Source organism: Cervus elaphus, chromosome 19, assembly GCF_910594005.1.
Source record: "Cervus elaphus chromosome 19, mCerEla1.1, whole genome shotgun sequence".
Lineage (NCBI taxonomy): Eukaryota > Metazoa > Chordata > Mammalia > Artiodactyla > Cervidae > Cervus > Cervus elaphus.
The window spans coordinates 85,239,526-85,259,661 of record NC_057833.1 but is presented as its reverse complement, the minus strand read 5'-3'; the positions used below and the strand labels follow the sequence as shown (position 1 = coordinate 85,259,661).

The 20,136-nt window shown below is 46.8% G+C and overlaps 1 pseudogene; it reads left to right on the top strand.

Moving 5' to 3' along the window:
- Positions 1-2,817: 2,817 nt before the first annotated feature.
- Positions 2,818-2,917, top strand: LOC122676231 (annotated as a pseudogene).
- Positions 2,918-20,136: the final 17,219 nt, after the last annotated feature.

Below are 20,136 nucleotides of genomic sequence, written 5' to 3'. Positions count from 1 at the left end.
GCTGTCGCCTCCTCCCCCCTTAGCAATTCCCCAGTATCTCTACAGCTTCACCCCCTTCTCATCCTCCAATTAGTCACTTCTGAGTTTCTCCATTCTCTGAATTTCATCTAGTCCTTTATTGCCATACCAGACATAAATCTACTAGTCTTTCCGCTCCAGTACCTATCAAGAACCAAAACTTGGTATCAGACAGATTTCCCAGAGTGGGCATCTGATTGGCCCAACTCCCCTTTTCTGCACCAGGCCAACTGACCAGTGAGGTCCCCTTAGGTGAGGTGCACACGCCTGAGTCAATCAGCTATGATTGGGGTGGGTCAGGGATCTGAGGTCTACCCATCAAGGGCTGTGGGTGGAAGAAGATTCTCTAAGAAGGGAGGTATCCCCACATGTTCTAAACACAGTGGTATCATTTTAAACAGACTGACTACTTCTGCAAATATTTATTGTGAAAATGCTAAATGTATTTTTCCATTTTGGAAACAGGTTGAAAAAGACCAGAAGGAGAAGTTTCCATCACTTTAGATGGGACAATCTAGAGAGAAGAGAGTTTTGAGAAGTGTATTCGTTTTTTATTGCTGCTGTAACAACTTACCACAAACTCAGTGTCTTAAAGCAATGCAAATTTATTCTCTTACAGTAGAGAGGGAAGAAATCAGAAATGGGTCTTATGGAGCTAAAATTAAGCATTGGCAGAGCTGTGTTACTTTTGAAGGCTCTATGGGATAATCCATTCCTTGCTTTTTCTAGACTAGAGGCTGCCAGCATTCCTTGGCTCCTGGCCCAGCATCAATCTGCTCTCTGCTTGGGTCATCACAGCTCCTCCCCAAAGTAGACTCTCCTATCTCCCTCTTTTCCTTATAAGGACTCCCGTGATTATGTTGGGCCCACCCAGATAATCTAGGATAATCTCCCCAACTCAAGATCCTTAATTTAATCACATCTGCCAAGTCTTTATATAAGGTAACATAATCACAGATTCCAGGAATTAGAATGTGAATACCCTTGAAGGGTCATTATTTTGTCTACCAAAAGAGGGATATGGTGGTCACACAAGACAAGCCCTGACACTAGTCTAAGGAACAGCCACTGAGTCTCACACAGCCTCATCTGTGTCCTTCAAAAATATCATTTTCACAAAATGGAAGGAATAGAAATAAAATATCAAGAGATTACAAGGGACTTCCCTAGTGGGAAGCAATTAGAGCCATGCAGGTGGTAAAAACAGGAAGCAGAAATGCTGACCACTCCTAGGAAAAGTCCAGCAAAGGATGATGAGGAGAGAACTACAGTCAGAGAGGGAATTAGACAGACCAAACGAGCAAAGGAGCGACAGAGTCATTGAGGTATGAAAGTCAGAGGGGAAGACCCCACTGCCCTGAGATGGGATGAGGCAGAAGTGGTCCATGCCTTGAGGTCCCAGGCTTGAAGCCCCCTCTGGGGAAATGCCAAGGAGGAGTCCCAAGAGGAAGAGAAGTTCAACATGATTCAGAGTCTCCAGCTGATGTTAGATGTTGACTCCACCTTCATGACTTTCCCAAGAGCCCCGAGGCCTGGATAAAGAGCAAAAGGCAAAGGGTGGAGACGGTTGGGTTGGATGGTTTCATGGAGGCTCTGGGAAATAAGCAATACTGAGCTACTAGAGAGACCAACAGTAGAACAACTGAGAAGGCAGAGAAGCCAGGGAAGGCTGGGACTGGAGAACTGAAGTCGGGGGCGGGGGTGGGTGGGGGGGGGAGAGACAGACAGTCAGCAGTCTGGGGAAAGGCTCCATCCGCACCAGGGAGGGATGGCACGCAGGCCAGAATGAACAGCCAATCTGCAGCCACATGGGTGTGAGTTAGGACCTGGGGCTGAGGGGTAGAGGTTGCGATTAGATGGGGGAGGGGCTACAGATGAATAGCATCACATCCCTAACCAGGCCACGCCCAAGGCTCACAGAGCTGCACAGATGAGGGTGCCAGCTTTCTTGGATGATCCATTTGGTCACCACAGTCTAAGGAGCCCCTGGCCACCCAGAAGCAAAGAATCAAGGTTATTCCATCAGCTTCCACCAAGAAGTTATTTAGCCCTATATCTTTTGCGGAGCTGCTGCTGCTGCTGCTGCTAAGTCGATTCAGTCGTGTCTGACTCTGTGCAACCCCATAGAAAGCAGCCCACCAGGCTCCCCCGTCCCTGGGATTCTCCAGGCAAGAACACTGGGGTGGGTGGGGGACAGTTTTATACACAGCCTCCACCTGCCACGCAAATGTTTACCCAGGTTTGTCAGATGGACCCTGGCTGAAAGCACATTTCTCCCCCAGAGAAAAGAAAGATGTCACTGAAATTATCTTGGGTTCCATAGACGACATTAGTACAGCCAGACTGAAAAGCATCAAGTGCCAATTTACATGGCAGCTTCTGTTGCACTAAATAGAAATCTTACCCTTGTTGTGTCAATTCTGTGGCTGAGAAAACTCCCCAGTCACAGCCCTGGCACTGGGCTGCATGTGGGCCCAGGGGCCACTTATCTGCCATGTAGGTGGATTCTACGCTGCTTGGCTCTAGAGGAAAATGCATCTTACATAAGGTGCTGCTCCACAGATAAGTCTGTTGTTAATATGCCTCAGACTGCCTTGGCCGCGGCTATTATCACGGATACATGCAACGTACATCTTTTTTATCGGTATGCATTGTACTTAAGGTAAAAAATAAAATAAAAATAAAAAAGGAAGAGAGACCACAGGATGTCATTTGTTATTTTTTAAAAAAAGGAAAAAAAATGTTTCCTACAGATTCCACCCATACCACATAGTAACCCCAAAGAATAAACTGGAACACAATGCTGGCTTTGTACACCCAAATTAGAACAATACAGAGACCATTAGCCTGGCCCCCGAGCAAGGATGACGTACAAACTCAATACATGTGCCATATTTTTTAATAAAAATTAAAAAATTAACCTTTTAAAAAAGAGGGGGACCTCCCTGGCAGTCCAGTGGTTAAGATTCTATGTTTCCAATGCAGGGCATGCAGGTTCAATCCCTGGTTGGAGAACTAAGATCTCACATGCCACATGGTGTGGCCAAGAAATTAAAAACACATAAACAAAATTTAAAAAAAAATGGAGCATCAAACATACATTAGTCAAATGTGTGGGTTTTTCAGAATGGACTTTTCCACAGTTCACTGTGATTCAGTGGTCAGTGAGTGAGTGAGAGTCGCTCAGTCCTGTCCGACTCTTTGCAACCCCATGGACTAAAAGGCTCCTCTGTCCATGGACTTCTCCAGGCAAGAATACTGGAGTGTCCATTTCCTTCTCCAGTGATTCAGTGGTACGTGTAGGCAACATGCCTGAGCTCAGTGCTCCTGCCAGGACTCTGTCCCATCTTTCAGATGTATGGAGTACTTTCTCCAAAAAATGAAAGAAGAGGATTGGTGATGAATTCTTTTAGCTGAAGGAATGGAGGAGAAGTGGAAGTCCAGGATAAATCTGAGCCATGTCTACTTTAATACCTGGAACTGATCAACCCAGGGAATCTGAGGCAGCTCAGCCTAACACTTGTTCCAAGAGAAGCCGGCGTGCAGCAGACGGAGTCCCAACTGCACTGCTGGGGGAGCTCCTGCCCCTCCTTGGAAGACCCTCACCTGCATGGGGTCTTCAAACAGGGCTGTTTGGGGGTATTCAGGTGATGACAGGACAATAATCTACTTCCCCATTTCCTGGACTCAGGAAGGCAGAAACTTGAATGATGACCAGTGATGAAACCACCAGCACAGCCAGGCCAGTCCCAGGAGCCCAGGGGCCAAATAAACCCCAGTGAGTTGATTGTATCCACATCTCTGGCCTACTGTCCCCATGTGTGAGACACCTGGAGGGGACTAAATGACCAATGACATCCCCCGTGCTGACCATGTGTGTACAATCCTCTAGTCTGTCCTCTCCACAGATTTCTGGGCTTGCTGTTCATCAGGGGGCAGCTGGGGCTCTGGCTGGGGGTCCCACCTGAGCTCTGACAGAGCTCCATCCCCAAGTCCAGACCCCAGACTAGAATTGGTACTGAAAGGAAGGGATGCCAAAAAAAGTGGATCTGCGCACATAGATGGAGACTGGAGGGTCGGCACCAGCAAAGTACAGGGATCCTCTGACCAAGCTGTCCAAGAGCTTTGCGCATCACCTGTCCCAAGAGAGCGTGCTGATGGCTCCAACCCCAATGTGCACAAAGGCTGGAGGGGACTCCATGCTCCACCCAGACTCCCTGGGGTCCCTTTCACCATTTCTGCACATCTCCCTCTTGGCTCCATCATGCTTTTCCCTAATGGCCAGTGTCCCACTTCAAGGATTCAGACCGTTTGTACACAGAGGTCTGTTCACCAGCCCTGGACAGAACTGAAATCTAGAAAAGAGTCTTAGATGTCTTTCAGAGCTTGATCCAGGCCACCAGAATTCTCTCCAGCCCACAATTCACCTATTCGTAGCACTGTCCAGCCCCCCTCACCTCTTGGCTGATCCCATGTCCCAACTGCCTGCCTGCCAACCACTGAACCATTTTTATGGTTGTCAGCTATGTGACACTGGGCACAAAATAGCTAAATTAGGGACCCCAGTACTCTTCTTCCTCACCCTCAGCTGCAAGAGCCTGGAAGCATATTTAACAGTGTCACACAGAAAGCCCCACAGTGCCTGCCTGCCCTTGGTCCCAGATCCAAGACTCTCCCACCCAGTGTGGTTTAAAATGCCCCTCCCACTCTAGATCAAAGCAGCAAAGGACACTGAAGAGGACAGAAACCCAACATCCAGACCCCAGAAATAGGCTGAGTGCCCAGGTTTAGGGAGGAGAGGCCAAGGAATGAAGGACAGCGAGAGAGTAAGAGGAAAATGACAGTCACTCAGCACACACAGCCCCACCTCCACTCCATCCCATCAGGCCGGCAAACAGTCACTCCTCACGGGTTTGAAGCCAGAGCCCAGTGTTCACTCATTTGAAAACAGACAGTAATTGCCTATGTGCCCGTCCATAGATCAGCGAATAGTCAAAATGACAGATTTACCTCGCATATCATATCATATTGTACAAAACTGAGGCGCTTTCTGTCAACAGTAAAAGTAACTCTGTCCAGAGTGAATCCAGAATTGAACAAATTACACTATCTGCCTATTTGTCCATTGGGTAAGGATGGTAAATCACCTTGGGGCCATTGGGGGACCCTTCTTAGTTACGCACATTAAGGCCTTACATATATTTGGGGAGAGGATGCTAAGGCCCCTTGGGGATGCAGGTATATAAGTCCCTACTGCTGATGCCCTGTAGGAGTGTAGCAGGATTATGGGGTGCTGTGAAGCCCCTGCCTGACACCCCACGATTTGCAGAGCTCAGGGGAAAGGCAGACAGTCTGCAGCAGGAGCCAGGATCTTCTGAGAAACAAAGAGTCTAAGATCCAGACTTGCAGCTAAGAAAGCTGTTGGGGGACTTCCCTGGGGGTCCAGTGGCTAAGACCCTGAGCTCCCAACGCAGGGAGCCCGGTTCAATCCCTGGTTAGGGAACTAGATCCCACATGCTGCAAATAAAAAGAAGAAAAAAACAGAACACAAAATCCCAAATGCCCCAACTAAAGATCCCATGTGCCGCAATGAAGTCTAAGATGCCACATGCCACAACTAGACTCAGTGTAGCCACATAAATAGTAAACAAGAGAGGAGAAAACTAAAAAGAGAAAGTGAGAGAGAAAGAAAGCTGTCAGGGTGGACAGGTCTATGGGAAATCTGAGGTGGGGACTCAGGCTCTAAGCTGAGCCTGAGGCCTGGGGTCAGGGCTTATGGGAGAGACAAGACCTGGCTGGGGTCTGCGCTGCACCCTGGGGGTAAGAGCCGAGCAGATGAGCAAAAAACTGAGTAAAAACTTGGATGACAGCGTGAGAATTCACTCTGCAGAGGACAAGCATCCATTCATCTATGGCCAGATGCCCAGTGGCAGTGATCACAGTTTGGGTCCCAAGGGGTAAAACGTCTGTGGTCCTGGAACAGCGTGGGGTGGGATATGGAGGCCTTAAGAGGAGGTTCTCATCACCCTTAGTCAGAGCCTGCAGGGACTCCTCCCCAGGGTAGGTAGAAACATCAAAGTAAGAGGATAGGATTCTTGTTTCAAGTTGGTGGTGTGGCTCAAACATAAGAATCTCAAAACAAAACAGAAAACAAGACTCCAGTCTAAATGGGTGGGCCACGGAAAAGGTCTGCACAAGCTGAAAGAAGAGAAGAAAGACTATTTTATTGGCAACCCTATCTAGGGGTCTACCAGCCCTGCCACCACTGTCCCTGGAGGTCAGCTGGGGATGAACCTCTACTGAGACCTCATTCCAGAGTGCCAGCCCACTCCTCTTTTACGCCCATCACCTTCATAAAGGCCTGAATTGAAGAGCTCCCTGCATTAATTTAATACTGATTCAGTCAACATTTTAGAGTCCAGAGTAGCAACCTCTTGGCAGCCCCTCTGGCCATCTCCCCAAGGAAATACACCCTGTCCTCCACCACAGGCCCTGGGAGAGACACTCACCAGGTCTGGCCGCACTCACATCCCACGAAAGACATCTTGTCCTTTGCTGCTGAGAACAGAGAGTGCGCCAGCCCTCCACGGTGGTCCCTATCCCACCCCTCTCCTTCCGCCCTGTGAAGTGACCATCTTGGCAGCGCCAGGATTCCCTATTCACACAGGAACCCACCTGCACAGCCCACCATATGGCATTGGTCGGCCTGCATTACCTCTCCATAATAATCTCATACATCAAACCTGGGAGAGACCCCGGTTCTGCCTGTAAGCGACTCCGTTAGACATTGAATATCATTATCAGAAGCCCCTCGCTTCCTCGGCTTCGTATGCAAACTCCTGAACTCCCTGGAGTCCCTCCCGAAGAAAGTGCCCTGCACCAGGTACATTTGTTATTTTGCAGGAGAGGACGCAGAGGCTCCAAATCGAATTAACAGCAGCCGGGAGTAGGCACCAACCAAGACCTACACTGACACCTAGTGGCATCTCTCGGAACTGAGCTGGCTCTGGAGGGTTCCTTTAGAAGTGAAGTGAAACAAAGCCACTGAGCCAGGTATTTACAAGTACCTGGGAGGAAGACAGAGTGGGAAACAAACAATTCACTTTCCAGAACCTCTTTGGTGATAGACAAACCCACACTTCATGTTAAATATCTTAAATTGGCAGGAGAGGAAGAATTGAAACCATTACTTTTTCATCTCATAGGATAAAGTCTATTGAGAAAGAAATGGAGGAATAGAGTTGAAAGCATAAGTGGAATTCAGCTTCACACTGCACAGTCTTCTGATCTAAGAATCCGACCTACATATAGTCACAAAAGTGTGCAGAGACAGTCACTGCAGCTGTGTTGGGAATTTTTTTTTTTAAATGGAAACTTGTGGTTAAGATTCCACACTCCCAAAGCAGGAGGAGCTTTGAGATCCCTGGTCAGGAAAATAGATCCCACTACTGTAACTAAGACCCCAGTAAAGCCAAATAAATTTTTTTTAATGCAAACTAGTACAGCCGCTATGGAAAACAGTGTGGAGATTTCTTAAAAAACTGGAAATAGAACTGCCATATGACCCAGCAATCCCACTTCTGGGCATACACACTGAGGAAACCAGATCTGAAAGGGACACGTGCACCCCAATGTTCATCGCAGCACTGTTTATAATAGCCAGGACATGGAAGCAACCTAGATGCCCATCAGCAGATGAATGGATAAGGAAGCTGTGGTACATATACACCATGGAATATTACACAGCCGTTAAAAAGAATTCATTTGAATCAGTCCTAATGAGATGGATGAAACTGGAGCCCCTTATACAGAGTGAAGTAAGCCAGAAAGATAAAGAACATTACAGCATGCTAACACATATATATGGAATTTAGAAAGATGGTAACGATAACCTTATATGCAAAACAGAAAAAGAGACACAGAAATACAGAACAGACTTTTGAACTCTGTGGGAGAATGTGAGGGTGGGATATTTCAAAAGAACAGCATGTATACTATCTATGGTGAAACAGATCACCAGCCCAGGTGGGATGCATGAGACAAGTGCTCGGGCCTGGTGCACTGGGAAGACCCAGAGGAATCGGGTGGAGAGGGAGGTGGGAGGGGGGATCGGGATGGGGAATACGTGTAAATCTATGGCTGATTCATATCAATGTATGACAAAACCCACTGAAATGTTGTGAAGTAATTAGCCTCCAACTAATTAAAAAAAAAATGGAAACAATTTAAAAAGGCCAAATATATAGAGAGAGACTATATATATTTTATATAAATATGGATATATTATATCTATATGCTATATATTAAAAATATACAGATACATAATAAAAGCCATATATAGTGATATATATCACCTGGGCGCACATGTCATGACTTGTGTCGTTACATAATTCAATTTTACCTTTATTTGGAGTCTCCGTCCCTCCTGACTAACCATGGTCAGTCCTGGGTAAAGTCAGGTATTTTATATTTAGATTTAGTCAGTGCAGAAGTTTTCTTTCCTTACCTTGGCCCTTAGGTTTAGGGGCCTACTTAGTATCACATTTTAAGAGGAGAGGTATCTGCTCCCCAAAGCTCCAAATGGAAGCTTTATCACTGACCCCCCAGCCCCTGAGTCTGCACACTCTGCCCCTCGTGTTTAATAACACCCTCACTGTTACATCTAACCCCAGCGGGAGGGCACAGGAGACCCTGTTTTTCTGTTACCTCTTCCTCATCTTCCTCATCCTCAGCTCTGAGTTTGGGAAGAGGGAAGAACTGGCAGGGCATCCCCTGCTCAGTCTTTCTTATTTGATATCCGGGAACAGAACTTCTCAGAGGAAAACTTAAGAATTGGCATATTTCACCTCTGACTCCACTGTGGCAGCTTCCCCGAGGGGATGCGGATTTACCTTCCCAAAGCAGGAGTGGAGGAGGGATCCTCTAGAGAAGAAGGTGAGAAGGGTGGGAGAACCAGAACTGGTGATATTATCCCACCACAAATTATCCCACCTCTCAGGGAGAAGGATCTGGAAGGACACACACCCGGAAGTCCCCCTGTGAGTATTTGGTGACCCGGTGGTAAAGAATCCGCCTGCCAGTGCAACAGACTCAGGAATTTCGGGTTCGATCCCTGGACTGGGGAAGCTCCCACAAGCAGCGAAGCAGCTAAGCCCATGCTCCACAACTGCTGAGCCCACGCGCCCCAGAGCCCGCGCTCTGCAACAAGGGAAGCCACTGCAGTGAGAAGCCGGAACACCTTAACTAGAGGGTAGCCCCTGCTTGCCACGACTAGAGAAAGCCAACAAGCTGCAGTGAAGACCCAGTGAAGCCAAAAGTAAATAAATAAAAATTATATATATATAAAATAATCATAGGGCTTACATCCTGGGTGAAGGAGGAAGGGGAGGAAGGGAGAAGGTTTTTGATTTATGCCCTTCCTTATCACTCAAACTTTCCTTTTGGAGATCGATTTAATTGGCCTAAAGGTTAAAAATCAAAAGACTAGACAAATCTTGTTAGTTCCCTTCCTCTTCTCTTCAGCTTGTGAAACCATTGCTTGCAACAGCCCTGCAATAGGAGGGCAATCAGAATATGTCATAAGAGATGGGTACTGCTGCTTCCTCGCTTACCAACCCAGGCCCCACCACTGAATCAGCCAGGCCCTATTCACGAGCTGAGTGTTAACAACGAGAAAAAGGAGCTTCATTGGTAGTCCAGTGACTAAGACTCCGAGCTCCCATTGCAGGGGGTGTGGGTTTGACTCCTGGTAGGAAAACTAAGATTCCAAATGCCACAACTGGCACAGCCAAATAAATATGTCTCAAACAGTAAAGAATCTGCCTGCAGTGCAGGAGACCTGGGTTCAATCCCTGGGTCGGGAAGATCCCCTGGAGAAGGGTATGGCTATCCACTCCAGTATTCTTGCCTGGAGAATTCCATGGACAGCAGAGCCTGGCAGCAAGTCCATGGGGTCACAAAGAGTCATGCATGATTGATCAGCTAACCCTTTTACTTTTTATCCCCTTAAAAAAAATAAACACTGAGAAAAAAGCACTAGAATAAGCTCCTACTGTGTTCCATGTGTCTGAGCCCTAAACAACAAGCCTTGAGCTCATCACAAGAAGCAGAAGAAAAGTCTTTTATGTTTAACAGATTAAAAAAAAAAAAAAAAAAAAAAACCTGTTTGATCAATTTGTGGAAAGAGAAGGAAGTAGTAGAAAGTTGTGGAAATGCCAGTCACATGCTCCCTATTCTCCCATCCTGGACCAAGGAGGCAGGATACACTCCTGACCCAGATGTTTCCTGTGATGGGAAGGTGGTCAGTGTGACGGTGGCCCCCTGTCTGTTCCCAGTGAGGCATGGTGGCCATGATGCTTAGGAGGAAATATTTTTGTTTTTTATTACTTTATTCTCACTACAACCAGTACATTATCTAAGCTGAAATTTTTTCAGTTGTAGAAGTTTTTCATCCGTTCCCTCTCCTATGATCTCACCAATTTTTTCATTCAGAACTCCTCTTGGATTAGAATTTCTCAGTCTTCCATGCCTCTCAACTTCACATTTTCATTTCTCTATCTTTCGGTGCTTTTTATATGTAATTCCTTCTCTTCTTTGATCGACTCATCTATCAGCTATTCTAGCCTCTTGTTTAGCCTACATATTGGAGTCTTTTTATTACCAAGAGCAATATTTTTCATAACTGCCTGTTCACATTTAATCATCTCCTGACCTCCTTGCAGAGGTCCTCTTCTATCTTTACCTCTTCAGTACATAACATGACGTTAAGCTCGAAAGTAATATCCAGGGACTTCCCTGATGGTCCAGTGGTTAAGAATCTGCCTTCCCTTGCAGGGGACACAGGTTCGATCCCTGGTTAGGGAACATCTGGCTGTGCTGGTCTTCATTGCAGTGTGTGGGCTTCTAGCTGTGATGTGTGGGCTCAGTAGTTCCAGTGCGGGGGCTCCTCTCATGCGGCACAGGCTTAGTTTCCCTGTGGCATGCAGATCTTATGCAGACAGCTTGGCATGCATGCGTGCTAAGTTGCTTCCGTTGTGTCTGACTCTGCGACCCCATGGACCATAGCCCGCCAGGCTCCTCTGTCCATGGGAATCTCCAGGCAAGAATAATGGAGTGGGTTGCCATGCCCTCCTCCAGGGGATCTTCCCAACCCAGGGATTGGACCCGAATCTCCTGCATTGGCAGGCGGGCTCTTTACCACTAGCACCACCTGGGAAGCCCCAAATCAACATGGCTCACTGATGGGCAGCTTCCAGTCTTCCTGCATGCCACAGGGAAACAGCCTGTGCACCACCAGAGAAGCCCCCAGGCTGGAACGACCGAGCCTACACATCACAGCTAGAAGCTCATGTGCTGCAATGAAGACCCAGCACAGCCAAAAGAAAGCAATATCCAAATATTGTACCCAACGCCTACGGAGAGGATATAAAAAGGATTGAGTTGTTGGACATTTCAAGGATGTGTGAAGAGGGTACCTTTGGAGAGAGGGTTGGAGTGCTCTGAGTGTCACTGAACCCCGGCAAAGGGTGGATTGAAGGGCAGTTTATCTTTTAACCCCAACCTTGGGGGTCCCATGCACAGAGCCCAGTATGTATTCCCTGCTGTTGGAGACAAAAAGAGGCTGGGTGCTTGGCTCACTGGGAGGAGGCCAAGGGCCTGTGAACACAGAGGAGGCAGCAGTGTCTGGGGAAACCAGAGGCTAAGGAGGATAGCTGAGTGGTGGACTAGTCTGGGTTCTCCAGAGAAACCCCAAGGGCCCAACTCCTGCTTCACCTACAGGGGCCACCAAAGGTTTTAAGCAGCATCCCTGTCTGCCAGGACAGTCTGAGCCCCCCTGGACCTCCGGGGTCCTGTGGCCCAAATGGCAGCGCAGCTTGCAGGGCAGCCTGGACCGATGCAGAGCCCTCTCTTGTTCTGAAAGTCACTCAGTTGTGTCAGACTCTTTGCGACCCCATGGACTGTAGCCTGCCAGGCTCCTTCATCCATGGAATTTTCCAGGCAAGGATACTGGAATGGGTTGCTATTTCCTTCTCCAGGGGATCTTCCCGACCCAGGGATAGAACCCGGGTCTCCCGCACTGCAGACAGACTCTTTACTGTCTGAGCCACCAGTGAAGTCCTCTCTTGTTCTGAGCCACACTCAAGACTAGCACCTTTTCAGATCACTCAGTAAATGGGCAGGAGAAACATATCACATGAGGAATATGTGATCCCCAAAATGCAGATAGACCCCCTGGGTGTTGTGCCACAATTTTGGTTGTTAGAGGGGCCTGAGCAACAACTTATTCTTTACCTTAGATGCAATATTTTGACATGCCCACACCACTTGAGCCCTAGAAGTTTCACTAAGGTAGAAGGTCCCTGCATTTTTGTAAAGATTTATTTCCCATCCTTTAACATTCAAATATCAATAATTTGCTACTTCTTGCTCAGTAGGTCTAATCAGCATAATGTCATCAATGTAATGGGCCAGTGTGATATCTTATAGAAGGGAAAAGTGATCAAGATCCCTGTGAACTAAATTATAACATAGGGGCTGGAGAGCTGATATACCCCTGAGGCAGGACAGGGAGGGTGTATTGCTGACTTTGTTAACTGAAAGAAAACTATTTCTGGTGACCTTTACCAACAGATAATGAGCAAAAAGCAATTTCCAGGTCAATAACTGCATACCAGGGGATGTGTTGAGTTGCTTAAGCAATGAAATCATGTCTGGTACAGCAACTGCAATTAAAAACACCACCTGGGCACTTCCCTAGTGGTCCAGTGGTTGAGTCCACCAGCCGATGCAGGGGACACAGATTCGATCCTAGCCCAGGAGGATCCCACATGCCATGGGGCAGCTGAGCCCATGCACCACAACTCCTAAGCTGACATGCTCTAGAGCCTGTGTTTAGCAACAAGAGAAGCCAACGCAATGAGAAGCCTGTGCACCGCAACTAGACTGTAGCCCCTACTCGCCACAACTAGAGAAACCCCGGGCACAGCAATGAAGACCCAGTGCAGCCAAAACGCAATCATTTTTTAATCTTAAAAAGAACACCACCTGGTTAAGCTTATAATGTTCCATGATGCACTGTCCTTCTCCAGGATCCACCCTTCTTCAACAGAGGCCAAAGAGGTGAGGTGAAGTGGGTGGGGTAGGAATCTACTCCTGTATCTTTCAAGTCCTTGGTAGTGGCACTAACTTCTGCAGTACCCCAGGGAATGTAGTACTGCCTTTGAGTTACCAGTTTCCTAGGCAGCGGCAGCTTTAGCAGCTTCCACTCAGCCTTTCCCACCATGATAGCTCTCACTCCACAGGTCAGACAGCCAGTGTGGGGATTCTGCCACCCAGCGGGTGTATCTCTTCCATTTATGCTCTCCAGAACCAGAGAAATAGCCACAGAATGTGCTCAGGGACCCACTGGTCCTCTCTGACACAGACCTGAATTAAGCCCATTGATCATCTGACCTCCAAAACCCCCTGACTCCACCAAAGTCACTTTTGGTGGACCACAGTGACATGCTAGGTCTACCAAAATCACTGTTAGTTCAGAGTCAGTGTCCGGTCATCCCCAGAATGCCTGATTATTTCCTTTCCCCAATGCAGTTACCCTGATAAAAGGCTGTAAGTCAGTCCCTTCAGGAAATATGAGCGGAAGAGTAACAGTACCATGTTTGGTAATGTTCCAGCATCCTTCCTAAGGGCACCAGCCACCACCCTCCTTCATTCCCAGTCTGTAAACTGGCTCAGGTCTGGGGATTGACTGGGAGGCCATAGTCTTCTGGTATTTTCTCCTTCTTCCTCTTCTTCTTTTTAATTTTATTGGGGTATAGTTGATTTACAATGCTGTATGAGTTTCAGGTTTACAACAAAATGATTCAGGTATACATATATTCATTCTTTTTCGGATTCTTTTCCCTTATAGGATATTACAAAATACGGAGTAGAGTCCCCTATGCTATACAGTAGGTCCTTTTTGGTTATCTATTTTATATATGTGTATATGTTAGTCCCAAGCTCCTAATTTATCCCTCTCACCCACATTTCCCCTTTGGTAACCATAAGTTTGTTTTCGAAATCTGTGAGTCTGTTTCTGTTTTGTAAATAAGTTCATTTATATCATTTTCAACTAGATTACACACGAGTGATGTATTTGTCTTTCTCTGACTTACTTCACTTATGTGATAATTTCTAGTTCCATCCATATTGCCGCAAATGGCATTATCTCATTCTTTTTTATGGCTAATATTCCACTTATATATAAGTGCCACATCTTTATCCATTATTCATCTGTCGAAGGACATTTAGGTTGCTTCCATGTCTTGGCTAAATGGTGCTGCAACACATAGTTCTCTGTTTTCAGTGATTTAGGTTAGACTTTTTTTTCCCTTGATCTAGAATGTTTCTGTTTCTACAGATTGAGTAAGGAGGCTTCCTATCTATTTCACTTCTAGGAGCATTGTGATTAACTAGCCAATGCCCTAGGTCTCTCTAAGTCAGACTATCCTGATCGCTGCCCTGACTCTGCTGTCCATTACACTAACCACATCCACCTCGCTTTGGAGGTTGATTGCCACCATTTGGCTCCTGCCACCCCTGGATGCGATTATTCCCATTGCATTTAGGTCTCAGTTAGTGCAGCTCCCGCTGTGAGATCTGACCTTCAGAGAAGGGTGATCACATTGCTCTTCAAGGATGCCAGGGCTCCCCTCTCACACTTATTTCTCACAGTGGTGGTGAAAGATCTTTGCAGAGAAAAACACTGTATGTTTTCACGTAAATGTGAAATCCAAAAACTAAAAAAAAGAATATAACAAAGCAGCAACAGACTCACAGATACAGAGAACAAACTAGCGGTTCCAGTGGAGAGAGGGGGAGGGGGAGGGGCAAGATAGGCGAAGGAGGTTAAAAGATACAAACTAGTAGGTATAAAATAAACAACACACAATTTAAAATGGATAACCAACAAGGACCTACTGTATAGCACACGGAACTCTGCTCGGTGTTATGTGGCAGCCAGGATGGGAGAGGAGTTTGGGGGAGAATGGATACAAGTATACATATGGTTGAGTCCCTTTGCTGTTCACCGGAAATGATTATAACATTGTTAACTGGCTATACCCCAATACAAAATTAACAGTTTAAATAATAAATAAATGATTTACATGAAAACAAACATAAATACATAACATACAAGGATAATGTGCAGTACAGGGCATATAGCCAATATTTTATAACTTTAAATGGAGAATAGTCTATAAAAATACTGAATTGCAAAATATTGTATTGTACACCTGAAACTAATATAGTCAACTATGATTCAATTTTTAGAATAAAATAAAATAAAAATTAAGGTATGTCTTCTGGACCCGCCCAGTGGGTGATAGAGATTTATTATGTTGGCTCATGTGATGCGGCTGACAAGTCCCAAAATCTGCAGTTGGCCCAGTAGAGACCCAGGGGCGCCAATGGTATAGTTCCTGTCGAGCCTGGAGGCCTGAGAACCACAAAAGCCAATGGTATAAATTCTAGTCCAAGTTTGGGTCTGAAGGACAGAAATCTGACGTCCCCGCTTGAAAACAGTTGGACAGAGAAGACAGCGTTCTTTTTAAGTGGTTTTTATCTATTTATTTGGGGTATAGTTGCTTTACACTGCCGGGTCAGTTTCCGCCTTCGGTAAAGGGAATCGGGCATGTGCGTGCATGCGCAGTTGCTCAGTCGTCTGCGACTCTTGTGAATCCATGGACTGCAGCCTGCCAGACTCCTCTGTCAGTGGAATTTTCCAAGTGATAATACTGGAGTGAGTTGCCATTTCCTACCCCAGGGAATCTTCCCAATCCAGGGATTAAGCCCACATCTCCTGCACTGCAGAAGAGTCTTTACCACTGAGCCACCTACACACACAAACGTCCCTTCTTTTTGGGTTCCCTTCCCATTTAGGTCACCACAGAGCGCCGAGGTGAGGTTTTGTGCTGTGTAATCAGTCCTCACTAGTTGTCTATACATAGTGTCAATAGTGTATATGTTAATCTCAGTCTCCCAATTCATCCCACCACCTCCCTTTCCGGTATCTATACATTTGTTCTCTGTATCTGTGTCTCTATTTCTGCTATGCAAATAAGATCATCTATAACATTTTTCTAAATTCCACATACATGCATTAATGTACAATATTTGTTTTTCTTTCTGACTTACTTCACTCACTATCAGTATCTAGATCCTTCCATGTCTCTGCACATGACACAATTTTGTTCCTTTCTTACTCTGCCTTTTCATTCTACTCAGGCTGTCATTGGATTGGAGGAGACCCACCCACCATGGGAAGGGCAATGTGCTTTACCCAGTCTGTCAACTTAAACATTAATCTCATCCAGAAACACCCCCACAGACACACCCAGATTCATGTTCATCTAAATATCTGGGCACTCCATGGCCCAGCCAAGTTGACACATAAAGTTAACGATCACAAGTTGGGAAAACAAAATTCATTGTCTGTCTGGGGCTCAAGTTTGAGAGTTTCAGCAGAAAAACCTTACAAAGAACTGACAGAACTACTCACAGGAGAATCAGCTTTAAATCTCAGCCGATCTCAGGGATCCCAAATCCAGATTTTCACTGTTACGATGAAGTAAGACCCTTCCTGATCCCCCTTTACCATCTCCCCTTCTTAAACTCCAATCTCAGACAGGCACAATGGCAGCAGGTGAAGAAGGAGGTTTAAGAGATAGAAACTGACCGCACCCTTCCCTGAAGTAAGGAAGCCAGCTGCCAAAGACAAAAGAAGCTTTATATCTCCCGAGAGGGTTCAAAGTTTTTATTACTATCTGGAAAGAGGCAATTTTAATGATGAATGCAAACTCCTAGTTAAACTGACTTGTAGAGCTTTCGGTTGTCCAGAATTAAGCAAAATAGTCTCGATTGGCAGGGGGGAAAATGCCACCACTAAATTTAAGGAAGGGTGGGAGAGATTCCATGAGTTTTAGATTTTCAAGTCATCTATTATTTCCATCCCTTCTGTTATGAATTCTTATTTGTTGAGCCTGTAAAGTGTGCCTCCCAATGTTCTTTGTCACTTATGTTCCTCAGCTCGTTCTGCCAGGTTTTTCCCATGAACAAGTCCTTGCTTGGTAAGCACCTCTGCAGCTGACTTAGACCATTCTTCCTGGTTTGCACACTCAGGACTGGGTCTTAAGTTACGGACTTTCAGACGTTTGCTCTCAGCCAACACGATTCCAGGCGCTGCATCCCTTGCTCGACCAGCCCAGTTCCTCAATTTAACAAAGATGCCTCTTTTTCTTCCTGCAGCGTGGGCAAGCAGCACATTGCTGGAGTTTTTTCAGCTCCCATCCACTGGATAGGCAGGACAACCAGCCCTTCCTCAGCCTCATGCAGCGAGCACAGGTCCACTCTCCTGCCAAGCGTGGGGTGTACTCATCTCTGTTCTCACATAATCTTGAGGCCCACCCTATGGACCCGGTACCTTCTACCCTTGGGCCACATTTCACCAGCCTACGCAGTAGGCTTAGTCTTCATTATTAGTCCACAAAGATTGATTGATACACTGATTCATTGTGTGTGTGTATGTGTGTGTGTGTGTGTGTGTGTGTGTGTGTGAATTTCATCAATCACTCCTCTGTGGAGGTTACAGAGAGGATTTGATGTGTGCTCACTCCACCATTTTGATCAAGGTCTTCCAAGGCATGTCTCAGACACTACTGAGCTAGACAAGCGAGAAGCATGCCCCAGGGACTCCCCTAGTGGTCCAGTGGTTAGGAGTCTGCCTTCCACTGCAGGGGCTCAGGTTTAATCCCTGGTCAGGGAACTGGGATCCCACTTGCAATAGGGAAACTGGGCCAGTGGGCAGCAACTGCTGAGCCCAGGCTTTAGAGCCTGTGTGCCACAACTAGAGAATCTGCATGCTGCAACTAAGACCTGACGCATTCACATAAATAAATAATTTTTTAAAAAAGAAGACACGCGTCCCAGACCCAATCATTGATGCCAAGCAGGGCCTTGTGGGACTCCTGGGCATGGAGGCCTTTTTGTTCCCCATTCCTTGTAGCCAAGACTCCACACTCCATGCCCTTCTCTGAGTTCCAAAGGGCAGAACAGTTGCTAATCAAAGGAGAAGCAGCAATGAAACCACCTGAGGCAGAAACTCATCAATATTAGGAGAGGACTACCTAGGACCCTGCTGCTGCTGCTGCTAAGTCACTTCAGTTGTGTCCGACTCTGTGCGACCCCATAGACGGCAGCCCACCAGGCTCCCCCATCCCTGGGATTCTCCAGGCAAGGACACTGGAGTGGGTTGCCATTTCCTTCTCCCATGCGTGAAAGTGAAAAGTGAAAGTGAAGTCGCTCAGTCGTGTCTGACTCTTAGCAACCCTATGGACTGCAGCCTACCAGGCTCCTCCGTCCATGGGATTTTCCAGGCAAGAGGACTGGAGTGAGATGCCGTTGTCTTCTCCGAGGACCCTGTACATATCTTAATCTTGTCAGCAACCCACCCGTTTGAAACTGCCAAAGAAAAAAGAATATACGTGCTAAGTCACTTCAGTTGTGCCCAACTCTTGGCAACCCCATGAACTATAGCCTGCTAGGCTCCTCTGTCCATGGGGTTTTCCAGGCAAGAATACTGGAGTGGGTTGCCATGCCCTCTCCAGAGGATCTTCCCAACACGGGGATCAAACCCACATCTCTTAGGTCTCCTGCATTGGCAGGCGGATTCTTTACCACTAGTGCCGCCTGGTATTGTCTTGATCCCTATCACAATCTCCTGCCTGACTATATAACCTTCCCTACTCACCAGGACGGGGGTGCACAGTTCTTGAAGCACTAGCTTCCTGTTTTTCCCCTTTACCTGGCCAAGTAATAAAGCCACTCTTTCTTGCTCTTCCATAACTCTGTCTCCGTATTCTGTTTGGCATTGGTGTGCGGAGAGCCAAGGTTTTGGCAACAATCTCAGTTTTCACCGAGTGGTCAGGCCCATTTCCAAAGTGGGAACACTTTCCCTCAGTGATAGGAGGAGTTTTCTTATTAGTGACTAAAGCAGAACTTACCCTCTCCTGTCCTGTCCTACCGAGGAGAGTGGTCACTTCCTCACGGGAGCTGACTCAGGGCAGGCCAGAGCAATGTCCTGGAGAGCCACAGTTCCAGAGGCCTCCCCAAGCCCTCCTCCTCATGTAAGAAACTTGAGGGGGCCCTCAGGACGTTCAGATAAAATCTCAGGGGCAAACGCCGATAGCATGGAGGTCAGACGGCTCCTCCTTCAGACTCAATGAGCGCTCCGCCTCCAACGTGCAGCTCCCTCCAGGGGCTGCACCCTCAGCCCAGCTTGGCCTTGGCTGATCCCACAAGTCTTGAAGCTCTAACAACCAAGGAGGGTAACAGCGGAAAGGAGAGGCGTGTGAGCGCTTCCCACTGGGGCAGGTGGGAAGTCCAGACCCACTCCCTGCATATACGTGGCCACCTCCAACACCATACCCATCTCCAGGACCTGGGCTTTTGGCTTTTAGGCGTCACATTTAGAACCACACCTCAGACCCAAACTTCTTATCAATTCTTCAACCTGAAGGTTGTCTTTGCCAACCTCAAGTTAAAATTCTCCTTCAGAGTTTAAAACTTTGTTAGAAAAGGAAATAAGGAGAAAAAGGAAGGAAAGGGGGAGGGGGAAGGAAAGGAGGGAGAGAGGAAGTAGGTATAAAGGAAGGAAAGGCAGGAGGGAAAAAGAGAGGAAAGAAGGAGGCAGAAAGGACACAAATCCTTTTCTCAGACAAAGATATTATCTCATATTAAAATTAAAACTGAGCTGCTTACAGTTACCTATATTAAAATTTTAGCATCTTCTTGCTGCCATCTGCTAAATTAAAACTCCTCATTTAAAATATAGTAATTCTTCCACCCCACTGGCCCTCCATAAACTAGGCTTAATGTGTTAGTCACTCAGTCATGATTGACTCTTTGCAACCTCATGGACTGTAGCCCGCCTGACTCCTCTGTCCATGGAATTTTCCAGGTAAGAATACTGGAATAGGTAGCCATTCCCTTCTCCAGGGATCTTCCCAACCCAGAGAATGTACCTGGGTCTCCCACATTGCAGGCAGATTCTTTACCACCTGAGCTACCAGAGAAGCC